At 43.6% G+C, this 13,383-nt stretch overlaps 1 protein-coding gene across 1 annotated transcript in view; it reads right to left on the bottom strand.

The window, feature by feature from the left end:
• LOC124606841 overlaps nt 1-13,383 on the bottom strand; it is a 124,606-nt gene that overhangs the window by 53,653 nt on the left and 57,570 nt on the right. The window lies entirely within an intron of this gene.

Here is a 13,383-nt window from a genome sequence, read left to right on the forward strand (position 1 = left end):
ATCGTGAGATCACACTTTGTGACACACGGAGGGCCTGTGCTACTACCTACTGTGTTTGACCAGCCTCCAGTCGACCTAGTATTCTACCCTTCATAACGTCATCAATATGTGTTCTTTGAGCCATTTTCAACACGCAGTCACCATTAGCACGACTGAAAACATCTGCACACTTACTCGCTGCACCGTACTCTGACATGCACCAACACACCTCTGCGTATGTGGACTGCTTCCAGCGCCACCGTGCGACGACCGCAGGTCAAATGCACCGCATGGTCATACCCCGAGGTGATTAAAACACGCAAACCGCCCACCAGAGCGTTGTTTCACTATGTATCACCATTATCCTTAATTTATGAGGATGAGTGTAGAATGCGGGAACGGGGCAATTAATGTGACGTCCGAAAGTACATAATCATTGGCTTCCGGGCCAAGGTAGGAAGCATTTCCGAAACGGCCCAGTTTGTAAACTGTTCACGTGCCGCTGCGGTTAAAGCATAGCTTGAATGGAAAAATGGCGCTATCCAAAACCAGCGCCGGGGCAACTGTGGTGGGCCACGAGCCATGTAAGACAGGGGTGAACGACGGCTGCCGAATGTGTAAGGGCGAATAGACAAGCAACTGCTGAACAAATGACCGCCCTGATGAGCCGAGGAGCTATGAACGGTGCTCTTCAACGACCGTTCAGCGGACGTTGCTGTGTGTTTGCCTCCGCAGTAGGCACCTGGTTCATGCACCCGTGCTGGCTGCTGTTCAGGAATCTGCACGCCAGAAACGCAACTGAATGTCTACTGAGAGGTGACAGGTGGTGTTTTCAGATGAATCACGTCTCATGCTTATCAGACAAATGGCCGATGGCGTGTACGGCATCAAACGTCTGAAAGCAAACACCCTGCATGCGTTATGGTCTGGGGATTGCTATCGTGGCATTCCCTGCTTGATCTCGCCATTCTGGGATGGACAATGGGTGAACACAAGTTTGCATTTGTCCTTGGGGACCATGTCCACCGCGACATGAAGTTTGCTTTGTCCTCGGCGCAATGGCATCTAGAAGCAGGACTGTGCAACGTATCACACAGATCGCAGTGTACGTGAGTCGTTCGAAGAGCATCAGGGTGAGTTTACCGTACTCCCCTGGCCACCAGACTCCCCGGATATAACACAAATGAGAATCTGTGGGATCACCTTGACTGGGCTGTTCGCGACATTGATTCCCAACCGAGAAACCCAGCGCAGCTGGCTGCGGCACTGGAGTCAGTATGACTCCTTATCTCTGACGGTACGTTCCAGAACCTCGTAGACACTCCCAGGACGTCTCTCAGCGGTCTGCGCTGCAAAAAGTGGTTATTCACGCTTTTCACATGTGATCACATTACTGTGGCTGGACAGTGCATGTTTCAGAAAATAATACAAGAAGTCTCTCATTTTGATGATGATGACGTTTGGTTTGTGATGCGCTCAAAAGTCCCAATTTTTACATATTCCATTTTCTTTTCACATGAAATGATCGTATGGCATTATTGGCCGGGAGGCCCCATTCTGGGGAGTTCGGCTGCCATATTGCAAGTCCTTTTTACGTTACGCAACATCGACGACTTGCAAGTCAATTATGACTTTTCATAATCCAATCTAGTCACTCTCACAGATGGTGATGATGATGATGAAATGGTGAGGACAACACAAACACCCTGTCCCCGAGAAGAGAAAATCCCTAACCCGGCCGGGAATCGAACCTGGGGCATCGTCATCCAGAGGCAACAACGCTAGCCCCTAGACTGCGAGCTGCTCAAATGGTTCAAAAGGCTCTGAGCACTATGGGACTTAACATCTGAGGTCATCAGTCCCCTAGAACTTAGAACTACTTAAACCTAACTAACTTAAGGACATCACACACATCCATGCCCGAGGCAGGATTCGAACCTGCGACCGTAGCAGCGCCTCGAACCCCTCGGCCACTACGCCGGCCCGCGAGCTGCGAACAATTTCTCATTTTGCCCATTGCAAGAGCATCTTTGTGGGATGATTTATGCCTTCATGAAAGGGACTGTCTCGTTTTGATCTAGAAGATGTGTGTACTAGTTGCCATTTACCGCTTCGCTCTTCGTAAGGTACTATATAAGAAGAATCAGGGAGCGAAAGGCTATTTACAATTTGTACAGAAACCAGATGGCAGTTACAACAGTCGAGGGACATGAAAGGGAAGCAGTGGTTGGGAAGGGAGTGAGACAGGGTTGTAGCCTTTCCCCGATGTTATTCAATCTGTATATTGAGCAAGCAGTGAAGCAAACAAAAGAAAAATTCGGATTAGGTATTAAAATCCATGGAGAAGAAATAAAAACTTTGAGGTTTGCCGATGAAATTGTAATTCTGTCAGAGACAGCAAAGGACTTGGAAGAGCAATTGAACGGAATGGATAGTGTCTTGAAAGGAGGATATAAGATGAACATCAACAAAAGCAAAACGAGGATAATGGAATGTAGTCGAATTACGTCGGGTGATGCTGAGGGAATTAGATTAGGAAATGAGATATTTAAAGTAGTAAAGGAGTTTTGCTATTTGGGGAGCAAAATAACTGATGATGGTCGAAGTAGAGAGGATATAAAATGTAGACTGGCAATGTCAAGGAAAGCGTTTCTGAAGAAGAGAAATTTGTTAACTTCGAGTATAGATTTAAGTGTCAGGAAGTCATTTCTAAAAGTATTTGTATGGAGTGTAGCCATGTATGGAAATGAAACATGGACGATAAATAATTTGGACAAGAAGAGAATAGGAGCTTTCGAAATGTGGGGCTACAGAAGTATGCTGAAGATTAGATGGGTAGATCACATAACTAATGAAGTATTGAATAGGATTGGGGAGAAGAGAAGTTTGTGGCACAACTTGACTAGAAGAAGGGGTCAGTTGGTAGGACATGTTCTGAGGCATCAAGGGATCACCAGTTTAGTACTGGAGGGCAGCTTGGAGGGTAAAAATCGTAGAGGGAGACCAAGAGATGAATACACTAAGCAGATTCAAAAGGATGTAGGTTGTAGTAGGTACTGGGAGATGAAGAAGCTTGCACAGGACAGAGTAGCATGGGGAACTACATCAAACCAGTCTCAGTACTGAAGACCACAACAACAAGAACAAAGAAGAATCCAATTTCGTATAGACATGAGCAGCGACCTGTAAATCCAGCCAACCTCCTTCTACACTTCGAGATACTACTGCGCGTCTATGCTCTGTGTGCCGTTAGTGGGGACAAGCGTTTGAGGTGGAGTCGTTCGTACCTCTGTACGTGTCTCCCTTCAGTCTGTGCATGGGAGTGTATATAATATCAGGCACAGTATGCGACGTAAGTCAGACCGAGTCAACGCAAATATCGGAGTGAGTTTGTTTGCTGCGTAATTCTAGACGCCGATCTTTGTGGTCATTCTAGCGGTAATGCACTGGGTGGTTATAATTAAAGTGTAGCTATTCACAGAGGTCCAGTGTCAGCTGTAATTATCGTATGACAGCGAAACTTTGTAGATATTCTAAAGCGTTAATGAGGAGCCGATTTACGCTGGGAAAAAAATTAGTTCCAATTTTGGCCACTAGGTGCAAATACGGCGCTATGAATGCAAGAGCCGGCCGGTGTGTCCGAGCGGTTCTAGGTGCTACAGTCTGGAAACGCGTGACCGCAACGGTCGCAGGTTCGAATCCTGGCTCGGGCATGGATGTGTGTGATGTCCTTAGGTTACTTAGGTATAAGTAGTTCTAAGTTCTAGGGGATTGATGACCTCTGATGTTAAGTTCCATAGTGCTCAGAGCCATTTGAACCATTTTTTTGAATGCAAGAATGACGTGTAGAAATGTTTCCACATATAACGGAGTAGGAATGGGACGTGGGAAGAAAAGGTCAAATAAGTGAGAAAGATATTGTGGTGTCACCGCCATACACCACACTTGCTAGGTGGTAGCCTTTAAATCGGCCGCGGTCCATTAGTATACGCCGGACCCGCGTGTCGCCACTGTCAGTGATTGCAGACCGAGCGCCACCACACGGCAGGTCTAGAGAGACGTACTAGCACTCGCCCCAGTTGTACAGCCGACGTTCATAGGAAAGGTTCACTGACAACTACGCTCTCATTTGCCGAGACGATAGTTAGCATAGCCTTCAGCTACATTTGCTACGATCTAGCAAGGCGCCGTATTCAATTGATATTTATTATGTGAAGCATGTATCATCAAGAGAGATGTTCTACAATTGTGGATTAAAGTTAAGTATTATATCAACTACTTACTTTATTTGCAATTCTCAAGATACTGTCCTGTTCCAGACCTCACGCCAGTCAGCGTGTAATTAAACGCGTGCATTTAGGCCTCCTCTAGAAAAACAGTGTTGGCTCTTCTGCCAACACTACAGATATAACATTGATTCTATTATTCTCTGCCGCGTAAACAATTTGTTCAATATGAGCACCAGAGACGTCGACGAGATGCTGCATCCGTAAAATGACGTGATCAACTATCGCTCGCAGCACTTCCGGTGGAATCTGGGCCAAGTGTTCCTGCATATTGGCCTTCAGATCAGGTAGAGACCGAACGTATCCCTGGTAAGCGCGTTTTTTTTTTAGATATCCCTTGAGCCAAAAGACACATGGATTCAGATCAGACGATTTTACTGACCATGCATCTGGAAAACCGCTGGAGATAAGACGTTGGTAGGAAGCAGAGCTTTCATTCTGCGAGCGAGATGAGGTATTGCCCCATCTTACAAGAAAACAGTGGCGGTATTTTCTGTTGCGGCGCACAATTTAACACGTCACAGAAAGCAAAGTTGCACATAAACAGACCACACTCTACCAACGCTGGATGCGTACTGAGTGTAGGAAACTTACGACACAAAGATGGCGGTTGTAGTCCACCGCCGTGATAGACCAAAACGTCTGTCACTTTATCGATAGCCCTCGTATTTAGTGCATCACTTTTGACCTACTCTCTTGGTATATTATACTGAGCTACATTTAGTTACTGTAAATTTGAACAGTTCAGAATCAACGTACAAAATCCGGTTGGAATGAAAAGAGTTTACAGCTTAACAGAGAAAACATGTATAGAACAAAGAGGAAAACTACTAAGTAAATCAAAAGAAAGGGAGTACAATAATGCCTAATCAACATATCCAATTGTTTTCCTACCACCGATTTACTGTGGTTCTGAAACCTCCCTGTTCTTATCTATTCATAGACAATTGACTGCAGAAGTCCTCAGAACACAGCATGTTGTTATCAATGGAGAGACGTCTACAGACGTTAAAGTAACCTCTGGCGTGCCACAGGGGAGTGTTATGGGACCATTGCTTTTCACAATATATATAAATGACCTAGTAGATAGTGTCGGAAGTTCCATGCGGCTTTTCGCGGATGATGCTGTAGTATACAGAGAAGTTGCAGCATTAGAAAATTGTAGCGAAATGCAGGAAGATCTGCAGCGGATAGGCACTTGGTGCAGGGAGTGGCAACTGACCCTTAACATAGACAAATGTAATGTATTGCGAATACATAGAAAGAAGGATCCTTTATTGTATGATTATATGATAGCGGAACAAACACTGGTAGCAGTTACTTCTGTAAAATATCTGGGAGTATGCGTGCGGAACGATTTGAAGTGGAATGATCATATAAAATTAATTGTTGGTAAGGCGGGTACCAGGTTGAGATTCATTGGGAGAGCCCTTAGAAAATGTAGTCCATCAACAAAGGAGGTGGCTTACAAAACACTCGTTCGACCTATACTTGAGTATTGCTCATCAGTGAGGGATCCGTATCAGATCGGTCTGACGGAGGAGATAGAGAAGATCCAAAGAAGAGCGGCGCGTTTCGTCACAGGGTTATTTGGTAACCGTGATAGCGTTACGGAGATGTTTAATAAACTCAAGTGACAGACTCTGCAAGAGAGGCGCTCTGCATCGCGGTGTAGCTTGCTGTCCAGGTTTCGAGAGGGTGCGTTTCTGGATGAGGTATCGAATATATTGCTTCCCCCTACTTATACTTCCCGAGGAGATCACGAATGTAAAATTAGAGAGATTAGAGCGCGCACGGAGGCTTTCAGACAGTCGTTCTTCCCGCGAACCATACGCGACTGGAACAGGAAAGGGAGGTAATGACAGTGGCACGTAAAGTGCCCTCCGCCACACACCGTTGGGTGGCTTGCGGAGTATAAATGAAGATGTAGATGTAGAAACAACAGGTGTTGCTCAGTTAACTAAGATACACTTGATAATATGGTCTTCTCTCAAATATTAATCCAGACATTTTAAATATAGCTTTTTTAATGTTACATCCTGCCTTGAGATCGCATTCACATTGTGTTCCTCTGACGCTGTCGTCGTGAGGCTGTATTCCCTAGTCACTTGTGTAAGTGTGACGTTCGTGGTGATCGGTGAGGTGCAGCAGCAGCTATTCTGGCATTACAGTCAATTGCAGTGGCTCATTACACATCATTAGGAAGCATTGCAGAACAATTGACTTATTCCGTGTACAAGTGGTTCGAAGTTTTCTACTCTAAATTGAGTTTCTAATGAACAATTCAGATTCACGAAGTTTCTTGTAGACTGACGTTCCGTATGCGTCGTGCTGTGTTTGGTCAGTGATTGTGTGCTCGGAAGTGCTGTGTTTCCCTCATTCATACGTTCCTCTACGTCGCCTTTTAACTCTAAGTAAATTACACTACCGCCCATTAAAACTGCAACAGCCCCAAGACGGCATGCAGCAAGCGTCAGAATGGATTGCTTGGATATTCAAATGATTAACATTTCTGAGCAATCGCACAAAGCAGGTAGGAGTAACACCTTCTGCATTCTGTGTATCAGTAAAGGTTATCTACCGTGTTTCTCATTCACAAATCGCATCTGTTTGTTCCTTGTTTGTAAGAACATAGTGTTATCTCCCGTGCACGAAGGAGAAAAGGCTACCAGACGTGTCGAAATTCGACAGCAGCAGAATCGTGGGGTGTGTAAACTGAGGTTTATCGGTCCGCAACATCGCTGCTAGTCACGCGAATACGGAAACGACGCGTTATGAAGGGCCACACTCAACACCGTGCAGCATCTCAACGGCCCCAAGCGAGTGGCGCCTGAGAGAATAGACACATTGTTCGCTTGGCACGCAGGATTGTTCAGCCACGTCATATACAGTGCGTCCGTAATTAAAGTTCCAGTTTCAAAACGCTAATCCTCATACTGACGTCAAATTTGAACGGCATATTACTGACGACATGAAAAAAACAAAAGACAGAGAGAGGGAGAGAGAGAGAGAGAGAGAGAGAGAGAGAGAGAGAGAGAGAATTACCAATACCGACAGATGGCGGTGAAGCGTCTTAACGTAAATGGGGTAGGCTACATACGACAGATAAATCGCAGTACAACGGCTATGGTGTGAGTTGCAAATTACACCGTTCGTGTGAGTGTTAAAGTTCGGCAGTCCACAGTTGTGGCGCTGTTAGTAAGGTAAGCCCCTCCACCGCGGATGGGGGAAAACCGGTTTTTAATCATCCTGAGACCAAAAACCGCATAAAAAGCAAAATTACATAGGTTTCTAATTGTAGTGAGATAGGCGCAAGAAAAACGCAATATGCTGTCCACCGTTTTGTGCCCGAAGTTGAAATCGAGAAACAGTATGTTCCACAACAGATCAGAGTGTCTCAGGGGCCGCGTTCAGAATGAGTTGTGCAATGCGTACCTTCAGTTCAGCTACGTTCCTAGTTGGAGCACGTAACAAAACTTCTTTCAGATAAACCCACAGCCAGAAGCCACATGGACTGAGGTCAAGTGATCTGGACGGCCAACCCGTAGGAAAATGATGATTGATAATTCTGTCGTTTCGAAAATGCTTCTGCAGCAGCAGTTTCACTGCCTGTGCAATGCGTGGAGCAGCGCCATCTTTCTATAAATGATTCTGATTACACATTCGCGCTGTTGAAGGCCTGGAATGAAGTTGGTACGCAAAAGGCTCTCATAGTGTTTACCAGTGACGGGAAAGATAACAGGACCCGCAGGGCTCATCTCCTCGAAAAAAATATAGTCCTACGATAAACGATGCAGTCAACCTGCGCCACACAGTCACCTTTGCAGAATGGATGGTATCGGTTGAAGGGCGTGCTGATTTTCCGTTGGACACATTCTGTAATTTTACGTATTGGCAGGTCCTTGGAGATGGAAACGGACTTCGTTTGTCGACAGAATGTTGCATGGGCATTCATTGTCCGCTTTCATGCAAGCAAGATATCCCAGGAGCGAACGTTTGTCTTTCTGGCAGGTCTGTAGGAAGCAACTCCTGAACAAGGGTGATTTTGTATGAATTATAATGCAAGATGTTTCGTAGGGCTTTATGCACCATGTTCGCAAGCATGTCCAACGTGCGGCCAGTTGTCCGTGCACTGCATATTTGCATACCACAGCTCTATCCCTCCTGCAATGCTGTGGCCACATCTTCGACAGACATCAGATCAACTGCTTTCCTCCTTCTGCCACACTGCATCTCAAAAGAACGTGTCTTTCCCGAATTTCGTAATCATTTTCTCCACACCCTTAGCAGACATCAGACCAATGCCTTTTGCCACACCCGTCCGGAACTTCTGCAGAGCTACTGATTTCACAAGAGCCCGCACACGTTCGACGATTCTGTCGGTTTTTCAAGTTGAAAGTCTCCGTGAGCGATGATCATCTTCAACGTGTTCTCGGTCTTCCAAAAATGATTTGTTCCAGCTGAAAACTTGTGCTCTTGTTAAGGAATGTTCCCAATAGGCCTGTTTCAACTTTTCAAAGGTCGCAATCGTGGATTCCCTACGTTCAACACAAAATCTAATGGCATAACGTTGCTCTGAATTCCGCTCTTCCATTTTCGTAACGCTCAACAAAACGCAACTTCACTGACGACGCTCTCAAATATCACGTGATGGCTGTCTGTGGGTGAAACTCGGACTGAACATATGGAAGCGATGAACACACTGGTCCATACAGGTGCGACAACACAATGTTGCCAGTTCGCTCGCATTGTTGTCGGTCTTTTTACTTTTCTCACACACCTCGTAACTTTATATAGCCACAGGAATTTGCCCAATATTCACAACTGTCTTGAAATGTTAATGCATCACTTGATGGTCTCCTTTACAAAACTCTTCTCGTAACGTACAAATGACAGTGCATTTCTATGACGTGAGTCACTCTTGTGTGTTAACTAGCCGATGTTTTCTTCTTGATCCGAGGCCAACTAGGCAGAGTCTTCATGCCTTCTTTGGACGATACCACACAGCCAGTATCTATTACATATATGAATTATCTAGATTCTCTGATGAACAAGTAATAAGCCTACTGGGGTGGTTCGAAACACACGAGTGAGCTATATTGGCGCACCTTTCTGTAATCTGTGACGTATCACTTTGTGAATACCGCAGCAGGGTTCCTGTGCTCATACGTTGACCGGAAAGCTGGTGACTGCGCTGCAGATAGCGTTAAAGTATATTTGGACTGGGCAGTCTGTCTCAGAGCCAAGTGTGGCTAGTTTCTTCAGTAGTTCGTTGGTTCATTGTAACAGAACTTTTAAGTGTTCGATTAAATTCCTTTCCCCTTAGAGATACACTCCTAGCTACAGTTAATTACGTTCCCTAATTTGCATTTCTCTCACGTTTCCCCTTCAGTACCAATTACATGATTTTATGACTCCCAATGGTTTGTTCTGTGGACTCCATTCTCTCGCGCATTACAGCATACCGCAAGCTTTCTCTTCCAAAGCATCCCTGGAGTCCCTTAAACCGACGCTACTATATCATCTCTCTATGAAACGAATGTTTGTCTACCTTTGTCCTGTTCCAAAATTCGAAGGATGAGTTCAATTATTAGTGACAGAAAGATTGGACCACAGACTGACCCTTGAGTGCATACGCCATTGTCAAGCACCGATTGAGGTAGCACAGTAGTTAGGACGCTGACCTAGCATTTTCGAAGTAGTGGAACTAAATCCCCATCTGGCAATCCAGGAGCAGGTTTTCCATTGTTTTTCTAATTCACTAAAATGAATGGTTCTTTCAGAAAGGTCAGAACCGATTGTTTGCCCCGTCCTTGTACAATACAGATTCGTGTGCCACATTTAATGACTTCTGCATGATGCTAAATGCTTCCCTATCAGATGTCAGACATTGCAGAAAAAACTAGAGATTAATACCCAATCGACACTCTTGTCACTATGATCGGACTAAACAAGGACCTGGCGGAAAATTTAAATTAATATAAGCTACAGGGAATTTGAACCCCACTCCTCTCTAATGCGAGTCAAGTAACTTAATGATTTCATTGCCTTGCTCAGTAAAGCTCAGAGTAAGACGTCTAGTCCCAAATCTAACATTTAGTTATCCAGTATACACACTACTGTTCACACGATCACTTTAGTTTTTCTTTGGTTTCTGTGCGTATTACAGCCATCAGCTAGCGTACGTTCTATTTCATTAAGTACACGAGTAAATTTCTCTTAATTATAGACGACCATGATATCTAATTAGCTACCGATACAGTAGTATTTTTTTGTGATAACGAATTCCAACGTCGGAAAAGTAATTCAATTTCCTTAGTGCCTGACGAGTTTATAAGTTAAATAACAACAACGAGGAACTCGGCCTTAACCTATCTTGAATCTGACCTGTTGCACCAGTCCATCACAGATGCAGTCATATTTTAATACGATTTATATAATGAAAAACTGCGCCAGTTACTTACTTTTTTCGTGCTTAGCGCAAAGCGTTTCGAAAATTTATTCTGATTTTCAAGTGCATTTGTTTACATGGATACTTTAATTATGTTTACATGTGTGATTTCCTGTCTTTCTTTCGTTGTAGATGTATTTCTGAGGGTATACTGGAATGGGAAACTCGGACAAAATAAATCGTGGTGTGTTTTTATATGCTAATGTTAGAAACGGTGTTTTTGTTTGTCTACTTTACAGGTATTGTGCCTCCTCCATTACACAGAATGTCATACACACACGTCAGTCATCACTTACACTGTCTGTTTTAGTAATCAAAACAAGCTGCAAAGATATTACAACACTATGGTTTAACAAAGAGTTTGTGCACTCCCAGAAATATTAGTGTCTTTGGATTAAATTATATACGTAAAGCTGTCAATTAAAACATTTATTTCTACTACTATTGACTACGGAATTATCGATTGAGAAACGGAAATAGGAGAAACATGTGAAAAAGTTAAGTGATTCACTGTCTAGTTTGTCATTGACAACTGCAGATGCCAACATCACCTAAATAATTCATGTAAACAAATGCAGCTGAAAATTATAGTAAATTCTGGAAATGCGTTGTGCTAAGCACAAAAAATAAATAATTGGTGCAGTTTTTCATTATATAAATCATGAATGACAATGCTTTTCTGAAATACTGAATATGTTGAACGAAATGAAGCTACATTTTAGTAACATCGGTTGACATTACACCACCTAAAACTGAAAGACATTTTCGCTCAGTCCGGAACCGCGCGACTGCTACGGTCGCAGGTTCGAATCCTGCCTCGGGCATGGATGTGTGTGATGTCCTTAGGTTAGTTAGGTTTAAGTAGTTCTAAGTTCTAGGGGACTGATGACCACAGAAGTTAAGTCCCATAGTGCTCAGAGCCATTGAAAGACATTTTCAACTTTTGTAGTCCTGTCTTCCTCACTTGCGTGTAATATTACGGTATATTGATAATTATTACTTTATGGACCGTCTGACAACAACTGAATAAAACACAGTTTTATTGCCATACGCGTTTCGCCTTTATTTTCTGGAAGGCGTCTTCAGTGGCCTGGAATATGTACATATGTTTGCTATTTAATTTACAATAGGAAATACCAACCACCAGAACTGTTTATAACCTACATGTACAGTGACCAAAACGTAAGTTAAATAGCAAACATATGTACATATTCCAGGCCACTGAAGATGCCTTGCGGAAAATAAAGGTGAAACGCGTATGGCACTAAAATTGTGTTTTATTCAGTTGCTGTCAGACGGTCCATAAAGTAAAAGTTATCAATATACCGTAATGAAAGACGTTTTATTTCACGTTTTCACAAGCCTACTCAAAATCTATGAATACAATGTGTGTCTCCTTCCAGCGGACGGTGGAAAGAAAGAATTTCAGGGATAGATTTAAATAGGAATACATCGTCCGTCCAGGAAGTCACGAGACTGATTTTATTACTGTCGTATAAGCGACGTCAGTGGGATAGCTACTGTGGCTGCTAGAACTAACAACTGTAAACAACAGATGTGCATTCGACCCTACAATTGTGAGCAGGCTGTGTAAAGTAGTGGACTAGTGGCCGTAGTGCGTAAATAATGTTGTGCCACAAGTCTCAATAGCGCAACATCTCTAAATCGAGTGTTCAAGACACTCTCCAGAACGTTTTGAAGCAGAGAAAATGGTGTGGAAAGTTTGTTCGGCACATCTCGACTCCTGAACAGAAACAATGACACATGGACACCTGCCGTGAACTGACTGAAATGCAAAATGCGAAAAGTTTTTTTCTGGAAAAGGTGTCATCAATACGAACCAGCCGCAAAACTACAAAGTACGGAATGGGTGTCTGATGGACCGCAAAGACTAAAGGAGGTGCAGAAGTGTCATACGAATTGAACATCCCAGAAAAGCTCTTTTCTGGCTGTTTCACATGGTTCTATGGACGTTCTGTGCGTCTTACTCAAGTTTGGGGCGCGGCAAAAACTATGGACCCCTGAGGCACTAAAAACACTATCTTAATTTTTCTATGCTTTTAATTAAATCAGTTGTAAGTAGTCTGTTTAGGTTCTTATTGGTAACGCCACGTAGCGCTCTGTATGAAAACCACTGGCTGTGCTGTGTGCAGTCTGTGGCTGGTTTGCATTGTTGTTGGAATTTGCTATTGTAGTGTTGGGCAGTTGGCTGTTAACAGCGCGTAGCTTTGCGCAGTTGGGAGGTGAGCCGCCAGCAGTGGTGGATGTAGGGAGTGAGATGGCGGAGTTTTGAGATCGGATGATCTGGACAGAGACAGTAAATTTGTAATATTGGATATCATGGACTGATACAGATACTATCACTTTTGAACACTATTAAGGTAAATACATTGTTTGTTCTCTATCAAAATCTTTCATTTGCTAACTATACCTATCAGTAGTTAGTGCCTTCAGTAGTTTGACTCTTTTATTTAGCTGGCAGTATTGGCGCTCGCTGTATTGCAGTAGTTTGAGTAACGGAGATTTTTGTGAGGTAAGTGATTTGTGAAAGGTATAGGTTATTGTTAGTCAGGGCCATTCTTTTGTAGGGATTATTAAAAGTCAGATTGCGTTGCGCTAAAAATATTGTGTGTCATTTTAGCGTTGATCAGAATAGGGAAAGAGCGA

The sequence above is a fragment of the Schistocerca americana genome, chromosome 3, assembly GCF_021461395.2.
Source record: "Schistocerca americana isolate TAMUIC-IGC-003095 chromosome 3, iqSchAmer2.1, whole genome shotgun sequence".
In the NCBI taxonomy this organism is placed as follows: Eukaryota; Metazoa; Arthropoda; class Insecta; order Orthoptera; family Acrididae; genus Schistocerca; species Schistocerca americana.